Below are 12,626 nucleotides of genomic sequence, written 5' to 3' on the forward strand. Positions count from 1 at the left end.
TGCCTTCACACACTCCCTGCTCTGGAGCTCAACTTCCTGCATCCTATAGGATTGGCAGGACTTCTCCAGTCAGGCTTGGCTGACATAATCCTGTAGGGAAAGCCAGCTGTGGGCTTTGTCCTCATGCTTAGACCACTTATCTCTGCACACCTACTCTGGAAATGTCCCTGCAGGGTGTGAGTCAGGTATAAAATGCCTGAGTGATTTTGAATCTGATGCAATGGAGATGCTTGATGGTCTTTCCCAGGGGCCTGGAAGTCCCAGATCTTGTCTGATTTCTGAAGCTGTATCATCAGCTTCCCAGGTGGCCACAGGAAACACAGAGGTGTGCTTTGGAGATTTTCTTGCTCTGAGTTCAGCCTGGGTCACAGAAAGGGGACAGTGCAGGCAGGCAGTGAGGGCTCACTCTGCAGAGCTGAGGCCTGGCTGGCATTCCCCAGCAGAGGGGGGAAGGGGCAGTGGATGTCATACCTGTAGAGATGTAAAACTGCATCCTTTGCTGTGAGCCCTCTGGGCCTCAGAGCGATGAACCCCAGCTGGAGCCTTGTTTGAGAATGATGTTTCAGAGGCCCATGGGGTGGGGCAGTCCCAGTGTTCATACCCCCCACCTTGCCCATCTCAGGACAGGGAGACACCTTCAGGATTCCTCTCAATCTTGCACTGAACCATCCCACCCACCTGAGGGCTTTAGGGTGGTTGTTACTGCTGGCCCTGGTCATATTAGCCAGGTCATACTCTCTAACTGTTCTCCAGTCTTCTGAACCATATATTCTCTGTTAGGGAAGCCCCTGGTGCCCAGCAGGCATATGGCTTTATTATCAATGCAGAGGGCTGTTCCTTTTCTCCCCCTCCCCACCCTATAGTCATCATTAGGGACTTGTGGGGTCACTTCTGAGAGAGGAACTTGCTCATATCTTGCTCATTAAGAGAAAAACGCAGTGCTCTCACAGGCAAAAACCTGGAACAAAAGCTTATGTGGATGGTGACTTCTGGGAAGATGGCCAACTAGAGAGGCTCGAGATTAGCCCTGCTTCACAGAAAAGTTAGAGAAGGGACAGGAAGGCGACTGAGGTGGCAATTTGGGAGTGTGGCTGACCTGGGAGAGCCTTCTGCACCACGTGTGGCAGAACTGGTTGCAGAGGCCGAGGAACTGAGAGGCAGAAAGCTGGACCCTGGCACGGAGGCATGGAGCCCACGGGAGTGCATGGACGGGTACATGGGACTAGTAAGTAAGCCTGGCCGCATTCCTTGGGCATGCTACCCTCACCGGTGCAGCCCTGTGATCGGCGACTTTTTCCATACCCCATGCACCTGAACCCAGTTACCTGCTCTCATTACCCATGTTCCAGGTTCCCCCACCCCACCAGCCCCCAGTGCATGGACCTACCCCACACCCCCACGTCAAGTGCAGCCCAACCCACCTCTCCTGCACCTCTCCCGAGCACTACCTCCTCCTTCCTGTTCCCTGCAGACTGTTGCCAGCACATGAAGACTGCGGGCACTAACCTCCATAACCAGGCAGCCCCTGATACTGCTCAGGGCCCCCAATCACGTCATTCAGCTCTGGGAACTGCACTTTGCAGCAGTTATAGAACCGCACATGTGTACAGCCCTCAGCCTCACTTCCCAGCTCTGAGAAAGTGCTGACCTGCGCAGCCGGCTCACATCTGCCCCCAATCCACAAAGGTGTAATGCTGACCTGCTGCCACAGCTCTATGCATGTGCACAAAGGGCCCTGTGCCTTAGACCAGTGCACACGGGTTTTGCCCCCCAGACCAGTGCACCCACACAGCTACATCCTCCCTGGCTACTGGGTGCCCATGTTCACAAGCATTAGCATAACATCCCAACCTGGGCCCATACCTGCCCTGAAACAAATTACCATACTAAGTGCTCCACCCTGTGCCCTGCTCCCTGCTGTACAAACATCCCACAAACACAGGCCTTAGACTACTGAAAGAAATCAACTCCCAAAGTAAATCAATCAAGATATTTACATGCGATGAAGACAGCAGATCACTAAACATATCAAATGCAGACAGATATAGCTCTGCCTAATGACCAAATCAAAACACCAGAGGAAACACAGATGTTGGAACAACTAATCAAAGATGTTCATACAACTCTACTTAATAAAATAAGTGGGATAGCAAATGACATAAAGGAGATCAAGAAGACAGTAGAAGGGCACAAAGAGGAATTTGAAAGAATAAATAGAAAAATAGTGGAAATCACAGAGATTAAAGAGTCTGTTGACCAAATAAAAGACATACTAGAGGCACACAACACAAGATTTGAAGAGACAGAAGAAAGAATAAGTGATAACAGAGGACAGGATAATTGACTACAAAGACTCGAAATAGTAAATGGCAAAAAAGATGGGAAAAATTCAATGGGAACTCAGGGAAATGATAGATAAAACAAAGCACACAAATATAAGAATCATTGGTGTCCCAGAAGGAGAAGAGAGGAGTAAAGGGTTAGGAAGAGTAGTTGAGGATATAATGGGGGAAAACTTCCCAACCCTCATAAAGGACACAAATATACAAGTCAAAGAAGCCCAAAGAACTCCAAACAGAATAAATCTAAACAGGCCTTCCCAAGGCACATACTAATCAGTCTGTCAAATGTTGAAGAGAAGTAGAAAATCCTGAAAGCAGCAAGAGAAAAACAATCTACATACAAGGGAAATCAAATAAGATTGAGTTCAGACTACTCACCCTGGAGGTGAGAAGGCAGTGGTCTGATATATTCAAGATTCTGAAAAAGAAAGACTTCCAGCCAAGAATTCTGTACCCACCCAAATTGTCCTTCACAATTGAGGGAGAGATTAAAGTTTTCACAGACAAAGAAGTCTTGAAAGAATTTGTCAATGAGAAACCAGCCCTACAAGAAATACTAAAAGGAGTTCTGCCAGATGAAGAAAAAAGACAGGAGAGGGAGGTCTGGAGGAGGCACAGAATTGAAGAGTACCACTAACGGTAATTTAAATAATACAAATAGAAAGAGGGAAAAGAATATATAGATTTGATAAATAAAATAAAGAAAAGACGGTGGAATCAAGAAACACCTTTTCCGTAATAACTTTTAATGTTAATTTAGCAATTAAAAGATATAGATTGGCAGAATGGATTAAGAAACATAATCCAGTGGTCACAGTTGTGCGGGTGAGGGTAGCACCCAAGGAATGCAGCCTGGTATACTTCCTAGTCCTGGGCCCCTGTCTTTGCACTCCCACGGGTTCCTTGCCTCTATGCCTCCGTGCCTGGCTCCAGCTTTCTGCCTCTCAGTTCCTCGGCCTCTGCAACCAGGGCTGTCCCATGTGGTGCAGAAGGGTCTCCCCCGTCAGCTGCACTCCCAAATCACCACCTCAGTCACCCTCCTGTCCGTTCTTTAACTTTTCCATGGAGCAGGGCTAATCTTGAGCTACTCTATTCAGTCATCTTCCTGGAAATCTCGAGACTATCATTTCTTACAATCATAAAATTAAATGGGATCAGACTATTTTTGCATTTCTAATACTTAAATATGACACCTTAAGTACAAGATGTCATTTTCTTTTAGGATATAGTCACAAGATGAATCTGGTCAATCCTTTTGTCATTCTTTTTGCATGTGTGCATGTGTATGTAAGTATAAACTCAAATGGTGACATTTAAAAACAAAACAAAGCAAACAGACATAAAAAGTTCCAGGCAAAAGGGACACCTACCCTGGGCAAGCCTAGCCAGACCCTTTGCTTTTACTCTCAGGCCCTGGCAAGTAAATACCAGTATTACTTGCCTAAACAGTGGCAAATGAGAAATGCTTTTCTATCTTCCTCTTTGGAGGGCCTTGGGGTAGCCGTGAGAAGCTTTTTGTGGATTTGACAAGTATTGATGTGTGGATGGATGTATGGGTATGACCACAGGTGGAGATAGGGCAGGGATCAGAGAGATTGGTGCCAGAACTAGGGTCTGCCCTGTGATATGGGACAGCCTTCAGAGGGGGCTGAGGATTCCACAGCGTGATAAAGAGATATTTCCCAGAGGAGCTAACCCATTTGATGTAAAGATCACTGACTAAATTTGGAAATCTCCACCTTTCCAACATTCAGGGAGTTCTTGCCTGGGTCACTGCCAAGATGGGGCTGCCTGCAAATACAAACACCATTGTCTTTAAGGAATTCAGTCTTCTCGTTTCACAGATCTATTCCTTTTTCCCCCAATCAGGAAGTGACATATAAGGAAAATAGCAGTAATTTCTGAGACAGATTAGCTTGGGTTCAAGTTATGTTCCTCTTGACTGTATAAATTCCTTAGGTTCTCTCAGTTGTGGACAGAATCCTCTTGGAGAACAGTTTTCATAAAATTCCTGCCAAGACTTGGGATAATGTGGGATCAGTTAGTGTGTGTACTTTCCCTCCTTCTATGAGGGAAATAACTGTGGCTTATACTTCTCAGAGCCCAAGGCACACAGTAGAAGGCCAGTCCCACAATACAACTTGCATGTGTGCATAAAAGGGTGAGTGTGTGCGTGTCAGTATGCATGAGAGTGTTTATGAGTGGGAATGTGATCACAAACGTGGGGTTTTTGTGCACAAGTGTGACATTGGGTATACATGTAAGAGTGAGTGTGTAAACACTTCTATGTGGCTGAATATGAAGCTGTGTAAACATTGAGTGTGTTAGAGAATTTTGAGTTTGTGTGTGATTATGTGTCAGTGAGAAGGTTAATGTGCATAAGCATGAGTCGATATATGCAAGTGTGTGAGAATGCACATGAATGTGCTAAAGTGAGTGTGCATGTGATCTTGAGTGTGTTTATGTGAACAAGTGAGAGCAAGTGTGTGAACATGACAGTAATTTGTGAGTGACTGCAAGTGTGTGTATGAGTATGTTAGTATGACCAAGAGGGAGTGTGCCTGTGCGAGTTTATGACTATGAGTGTAAATGTGCATTTTGTGAGTGTGCTTGAATGTATATGACTTGTAAAGATGTGTGTGAATGTATGAATGTATAAGTGTGAGTGTGTGCAGATGTGCATGAGTGTGAGATGCCTGAGAGTGTGTGCAAATGTGAGTGGGGGGATTTGTTTCTGTGAGTGTCTGTGAAGGTGAGTACATGTGAATGTGTCTGTTAATGTGTTTGTATGTGTGTTTGTGTCTGTTCTCCTTAGCAAGGTGTAGGTTCTCTGGCCACTGCTTAGCATTCACAGACCCAGGGGAGGACCTTGCCTCCTAAATGCTGTCTCTGTCGGCCTCTGTCTTGGACTTTTCTCTACCTCCTTGCTGCCAGAAGAGTCCAGCCTGGGCCAGGAAACTAAGGGCATGTGCATTTGAAGGGTCTTAGTCACAACATGGCTACTCAGTGCTCATATGGTCACTCATGGCTATACTGGACAGATACATTATCACTCAATACTCCTTAATCCAGCTACTCAAAATGGGAGAAAAGTCATATTTTTGGATGTGCAGGCAAAAGAAAACCCTCTGTACTGCTCCATCCCTGACCAGCAGGATGGGAAACCTTCATAGCTCAGGATGTCTAGCCCTTTGGGATGGGGGTCAGGGTGGTGGTGGCGTCCCTGGGTGGACTCTGCTTTATCATTACAGAGTGGTGTCTCAATGGGTCATACTGTCATGTGGAAACAAGGAGAACCTCAGCCCTGAGGTCAGGGCTCACATTTTAAAAGTGTCTTTTTGCACTCCCACTTCCTACCCAACCAAGTCAAACAAGACTCAGCAGTTAGTTTTTTATTTATTGCTCCCTTCTGCAGCTGTTAAATGCAAAAGGAGAGAGAGAGAGCATCGGAATGGCTCAGGGGATCTCAGGCTTCTGCCCTGGACAAAATAGACTTCCTACACACAGGAACTCAGGAATGGTTTACTTTTTTTTTCTTTTTTATTGTATACCATAACATATATACAAAGCAAAGAAATAAAAAGGAATAGTTTTCAAGGCACTGTTCAACAATTAATTATAGGACAAATCCCAGAGCTTGTCATGGGCTACCATATGATCCTACCAGATTTTTCCTTCTAGCTGCTCCAGAATATAGGAGGCTAGAAGGCTTAAATATTTTTTATCATCACTATTGACCTTTTTTCCTTCTTTTTTTTTTGTGAAAAATAACATATGTTTAAAAAAAGCTATAGATTTCCAAGCACAGCACCACAATTAGTTGTAGAACATATTTCAGAGTTTGACATTGGTTACAATTCCACAGTTTTAGGTTTTTATTTCTAGCTCAATTTAATGATTCAACACTTATGTTCATTTGTTAAATCCTATCTTCTCTGTATAACTCCACCATCATCTTTGATCTTTCCATCCTTATCTTTAGGGTGTTTGAGCTATGGCCATTCTAAATTTTTCAAATTAGAAGGGTTTGTCACTAATATGGGGTAGGGAGATGGAAGTATCTGATGTTCTGGAGAGGATGGGCTAAGTTTCAGTATTTATCTGCACCAGGGACCCATCTGGAGGTTGTTGGTTTCTGGAAAGTTGTTCTAGTGCATGGAACTCTTGTGGACTCATATATTGCCCTAGGTGTTCTTTATGACTGGCTGGAATGGTCCTGGTTGGGGGTTGGCAGGTTATGATTAGTAGCAAAGTCTAACTGAAGCTTGTGTAAGAGCAACCTCCAGAGTAGCCTTTTGACTCTATTTGAACTCTCTCTGCCACTGATACTTTATTAGTTACACTTCTTTCCCCCCTTTTGGTCAGGATGGAATTGTTTATCCCATGGTGCTAGTGTCAGTTTCATCCCTGGGAGTCATCTCCCATGTCGCCAGGGAGACTTTCACCCCTGGATGTCATGTTCCACATAGGGGAGGAGGGCAATGATTTCGCTTGCAGAGTTGGGCTTAGAGAGACTGAGGCCACATCTGAGTAACAAAAGAGGTTCTCTAGAAGTAACTCTTAGGCATGCTTATAGGTAGCTTAAGCTTCTCTGCTACCCACATAAGCTTCACAAGAGTAAGCCTCATGATCGAGGCCTATTGATTTGGGTGTCCCTAAAGTGTGACATAGTATCAGGGGGATTCCCTGATGGTAAGGTTTAATAGTTCCACATTCTTTCTCCCATCCCTCAGGAGACTTTGCCAATACTTTTCAGTTATCTGCTTAATATACTCTAGGATTGTGGGAAGCCACTTATGGCACTGGCAGTGTGCCGGCCATCATCTTGGTGTCTGACGCCATCTACTGACCACCTTGTGGTCCAACACCATCTTGGATACTAACACGTTAAGTTTTTATCTTAGGTTAAGTTTTTATCTCAAGCTAAGTTTCTATTTTCTCATGTCTGCTCTGCTCTGCTCAGAAATCTGCTGACTAGCCTTGGCTGATCCGCCTTTGCTATCTTAGTTCCTGCGGATTGGCCTAGCTGCAGTGCAATGCCTATCACCTGCTAACGCCTGATACAAGGCACTTCCCCTGCCCCGCTGGATAAATACCTTGGATTTGCCCTCAATAAATTGAGACTTGATCAGAATCCTGTCTTGTCTCCATTCTCTGTGTCTCTTGTCCCATTTGTTCTCACTCCCTCCCTCAGGTCCAGGTTCGTCTGTCCCGCGGGTCGGGTCATAGGATATATCCAGGCATGACAATATTCTAGACAGGATTAAAGGACCTCTTTCTTAATCTGGGCTCCCTGTGTTTCAGTTGTTCAAATGAGCTATACAGATAGGTTGAGTTAGATTATACCCTACAGAAAATTTCAGTTCCAGACCAAATAACCCTTTCTTCCATTGGTCTCAAAGAGTATGTGTGGTCCGAAAATATAGACACTCTCAGGAATAGTTTACTTTTAAATAATATGTCTGTGTAAGAGTCATATGAATGGAAATATGAAGGCTAAAAAAAAAAATACAAATTTGGTAATGTAGTCAGAGTACCCAAAGAAAAGGATTTCTGTTTGGAAGAATTGACCTAGATATTTTTGAAACAATGTATGATCAATTTTGGAAATCATATATATGGATAATTGAAAAGAAACATTCTCTGTTTGAGGGAATAATTTGGAACCATATTGTGTAGCCCACACCTATGTACCACTCACACTTGTTGAGTTTAAGTCAGTTTCTTAAGTAATTTTCCTTGATATTCCAGAATTTCATTATTCAGAAGTAGTTCATGGGTGCCCTCACAAGCTTCAAAGAGGACTGTGCATTTTAAGCACACATCACTTTAATATTTGTCCCACTTAATATGTTGCCATGCTTTTACCTCTTAGATATTTTAGGTGCTCCAATTGTTAAGCCTGGAGGATAGGACCTTTTCCCTGCCAGGATGTAACCTACCGCTGGCAGCTGTTTCAGAAAGCCTCTCTCACCCTAACTGCACCAGCCTGGCATCTTCACCCTCCATCAGCTGCCTTCTTGTAATAATCTCCCTTAATCAGCCTCTACTCTCCAGAAAATGTATTCTTGTGTAAACTTCCCTTAACTGTTTGCCCTCCAACATTTACAACCCTGCATGGCTAAGGCAGCGTTTGAATTTTAAACTTCACCAATGGAAAACTGCCAACTCCTTAGTCCCCTTTTTCTGAAAACTAGTCAGTAGAGACCTACGTAACCCTGGCTCCCCAACTCCCTGGCCCTAAGCCTTTAAAACCCTATCCCCTGCCACCTTGGGGCAGCTGTTTCTCTCTCCTGAAACTTTGCCCGGGAAGCTCTGTTTTTCCCTGAAATAAAGCCTCTGCCTGAACTCATTTGTTGCCCGTCTTGTTCCTGGTGAGTTTGCCTTTCATTTGGTGCTGAAACCAGAGACTCAGAGTGAGGCAACCCCCATCCCCCTGGCCTTGCAACCTGGGCAGCAGCAGGCAGCGGCACCTTGCCCCAGGCTTGCTCCCAGATCCTGGTCGGTGGGCCCTGGGTGCAGTCCCCCTCTGAGTCTCTCCCAGCAGTCCTTGAGGCAAGGGACTCTTAGACCCATTCTGCCTTGCAACTGAGGAAGCAGCAAGTAGCGGCAGCTCGTCCTGGGCTTGCTTCCCAATCCTAGTGGTCCAGTCAGGAACAAAGTCCCAAAGTACCCCTCTGGACTCACCCTGCAAGCTCCATCTCTGATGATAGCCATGCCACCCATAAAGGAGACTGGAACTTCACCCATCCCAGCTTGCCAAACTGTCAGAACCAAAATCACAAGTCCACCCTGCTTATCCCTGTTGCCGTCTAGTCCCTATCTGGCTCGCCAGACTCTTGTCTTTTCTTGAAAGCTGCGGTACTGGGCTCTGATGCAGCCCTGGCAGTCCCTCCAGATAAGGGTGCACTAGTCTCTAGATTGAACCCAGCATGCTGGCTTCTCTCTATGAGGCCACTCAAATCTGTCTGGTTTCTTTTGAACTTGGGGACACCCAGCTCTAGAGGAGACCTTTGTCCAGTTCCTTTTAAGTTGGAAATTGCCCAACTCTAAGGAAATCTATTTCTTCCCCTAGGTTGGCGACATGGGCACGGGGCCCATGGTAAAAATTTTTTTGGCATTTAATGTGAGGAAGAATTTACAGAAGTAACAGAGAAACTTAGGTCATGTAAATTGTGCAGGGCGTGAATGGTGAGTGGGATTTGGAGTATAAATTTGTCAGCTTCTTGTGTAAGGGTGACTGCCACTGCAAGAGTTCATAGGCATGCAGGCTGGCCTTTGGTAGTGGGTGGTAATTGTCTGGAAAGACATGCTATAGGTTGAAGGAAAGTGTTGTTTGTTTGAGTGAGTAATCTAGGGTGATGTTATGAGACTCTGAGACATAGAGGACAAAGGGAAGATTGAAGTTTTGGAGAGAGTAGGGGCTATCATAACAACCTTTTTTAAAGCCTGGAAGGTTTATGATGCAGTAAATGGGTTAAGATGTTCTGCCAGGTCTTCCCTTGCAGCTAAGTATAGGAGGTGAGCGAGGAGTGCAAAGTTGGGGATCCATATACTGGAAAAGCCAGAAAGGCCTAAGAAAGAAAGGGTTTCCTGCTTAGTGGTTGAGTAGGTCATGGCAGCAATAAGGGTTTTTGCACTGCATTGTGATTGCATGAGTAGTGGGGTTTACTGTAATGCCTAGGTAAGTGACCTGTGGGAGAACTAGTTGAGCTTTTGACCGAGAAACGTGGTATCCTTTTTGTGCTAGGAAGTTTAGGAGGGAGGGTGTGGTGTTGACACATTTTGATTTAGAGGCGCTACACATTAGGAGGTCATCTACATATTGTAGGATGCTATAGCTATTGGTTTTGAATTGTATGAGATCTTGGGCTACAGCTTGCCCAAAGAGTCTCAAAACCCATGGGGGAGGATTGTCCAGGTTTATTGAGAGGAATGATTGGTATCGGGGGCTGTTCAAGTAAAGGCGAAAAATTCTTGAGACTCAGGGTATAAGGGAATTGTAAAGAAGGTGTCTTTGAGATCTAGGACTAAGTAACAGGTTGTGCAAGCCAGAATTTTGGATAAGAGGGTATAGGGGTTGGGGACCACTGGGTGAAGAGGAATCATGGCTTTATCGATGGTGTGGAGATCTTGGACTCACTAGTATGAGTCACAAAATTTCTTTACAAGAATAGGGGTATGGTTGACTGGAGTAGGTCCCTTGAGAGGAGCTTAGAAATGGTTTTAAGCCTTGTAGGTGCACGAGGGAAATGAGATATTGAGGAATTGAAGGGAAAGAGGATTGTTTTTAATTTGATTAGAATGGGGGTGTGATGGTGGGCTACAGTAGGGTTGTCAGTATCCCATACTATGAGACTTACTGCCAGAAGGAATGAGGATAGAGTGCTTGTCTGGGGAGGGTCTGGGGCTATGAGAGCTAGGAGGAGGAAGAAACTGGCTGGTGGCTGGTGTGTGATGGGAGTATGTTGATGGTGGCATATAGGGTGGTGAGAATATTTCTGCCAAGTAGGTGTGTAGGGCACAGTGGTATGAGTAAAAAGGAGTGTGTAAAGAGGTGACCCTTGAATTGGCAAGCTAGAGGTGCACCTAGGTGTGAAGAGGGTTCCTTCTATCCCCATGACCTGAATGGCTGATTTATTAGTCTGGCCAGAATAAGTGTTAAGACTTGAATATATGGCCTCCATGTCCAAAAGGAATATAACCGGCTTATGTTTGATGAGAAGATTGCATACCCAAGGCTCCTGGTTGTCGATGGTGATGGGGGCTGGTGAAGGCCTTGGGCCATCCATCCTCACTGAGGGTGCCCATGAGGTCAGCAGCAGCTGCAGCTTGTGAGGATATCTGTAAACCTGGAGGGGGTTGGGGCCAGCCCATTTCCCAGTGACCTGCTTGACCACATAGTTGGCAAGGTCTGGTGGGTGGTTTGGGATTGGGGCATTGCTTTGCCCAGTGTCCTGTAGAGTTGCACCTGAAGCAGGGTGACATGGATGGCCTGTCTAGCTAAGTTTTTCACTTGCTGGTGGCCTGAAAGGGCCATAGCTATCATTTGAAGGTTACCTTTATTCTTTTATAGTTTCCACTGGTTTTTAAAAACCTTAAAGGCAGCAGTCATCAGATCCTGTTGTGGGGTGAGGAGACCCTCTTCAAACTTTTTTAGTTTGTGTCTTATATCTGAGGTGGCCTGGGAAATGAAATATGAATTAAACCAAAGTGCCCCTCTGGGTTTTCTGGGGAAGACATGTGTTTGCAAGCAGAGATTCAGTAAGCATGGCCATAAATTGGGCTGGGTTTTCATTGGGTACCTGAAAAACTTCTTTAAGTTTATCAAAATTAATCATTTTTAGGGAGGCTTTTTCAAGCCCTGCAAGGATGCAGGTTTGTAAGTGATTGCATCTTTGTGGGGTAATCAATTTGACTTTACCAGTTGGGGTCTGCTTGCGGTATTTGTACTGCCTGCCAAACTCTTTCCCTTTCTTCTGGAGATAAAGTGGAGGTGAGAATCATATGGAGATCTTTCCAGGTAAGATTACAAGATTGTAAAAGGAATGTAAATTCTTAAATATATTGAGCAGTGTTGGCTGAAAACACATCTAGCTTTTTCTCTATTTGGGACATATCTCCTAAAGAGATGGGACATGTACACGGACTATACCTTCAGTATCAGCTACTTTGCACAGCGGTAGGAGTTGGGGAGGGTTAGATGGTAAATAGCAGCAACTCGTGCAGGAGCAGGTATCAGAGGGAGTTGGGTGGGGGGAGTTTGAGAGTGAGAGCAGGTTTCAGAGGGAGTTGGAGGGGGAATAATTCGAAAGTCTGGAACCAGAGGTTAATTTGTCTGTTGGGGGGGGGGGTGTCAAAACCATCAGATTGACTAGGCTAAGGGGAGGAAGTTGTTCTGGTGGGGCTGAGTTAGGGGGGCATGGGCTACATCAATATGATAGCTTCAGCAAGAGGAACAAAGACAGATGAGAGCAGAGAGAAAAGAAGGCCTGAACATATGGAACTTCACCCCACTTTCCATTCCGATAAAGTTGTCAAGACCTCAGAGTATTTTGCAATCAAAGTTTCTGTTTTCTGGCCATTGGGAATTATCTAGCTTATATTGTGGCCAGGCAGTATTACAATAGAATATGAGATGCTTAGGTTGAATTTGGTCTCAGTAACCTAAGATTTTGTATTGCTTAAGTAGGCACCCGGTGGGGGGAGGGAGCATTGAGGGAGGAGAGTGCCCCACACCCATGTCATCAACGTAAGAGAAGAAAAAGCTTTCCTTAGAGTTGG

At 45.1% G+C, this 12,626-nt stretch overlaps 1 pseudogene; it reads right to left on the reverse strand.

Moving 5' to 3' along the window:
- LOC143645678 (proline and serine-rich protein 1-like) overlaps window positions 1-1,245 on the reverse strand; it is a 36,462-nt pseudogene extending 35,217 nt beyond the window's left edge.
- Window positions 1,246-12,626: the final 11,381 nt, after the last annotated feature.

This window comes from Tamandua tetradactyla, chromosome 9 (assembly GCF_023851605.1).
Source record: "Tamandua tetradactyla isolate mTamTet1 chromosome 9, mTamTet1.pri, whole genome shotgun sequence".
NCBI lineage: Eukaryota > Metazoa > Chordata > Mammalia > Pilosa > Myrmecophagidae > Tamandua > Tamandua tetradactyla.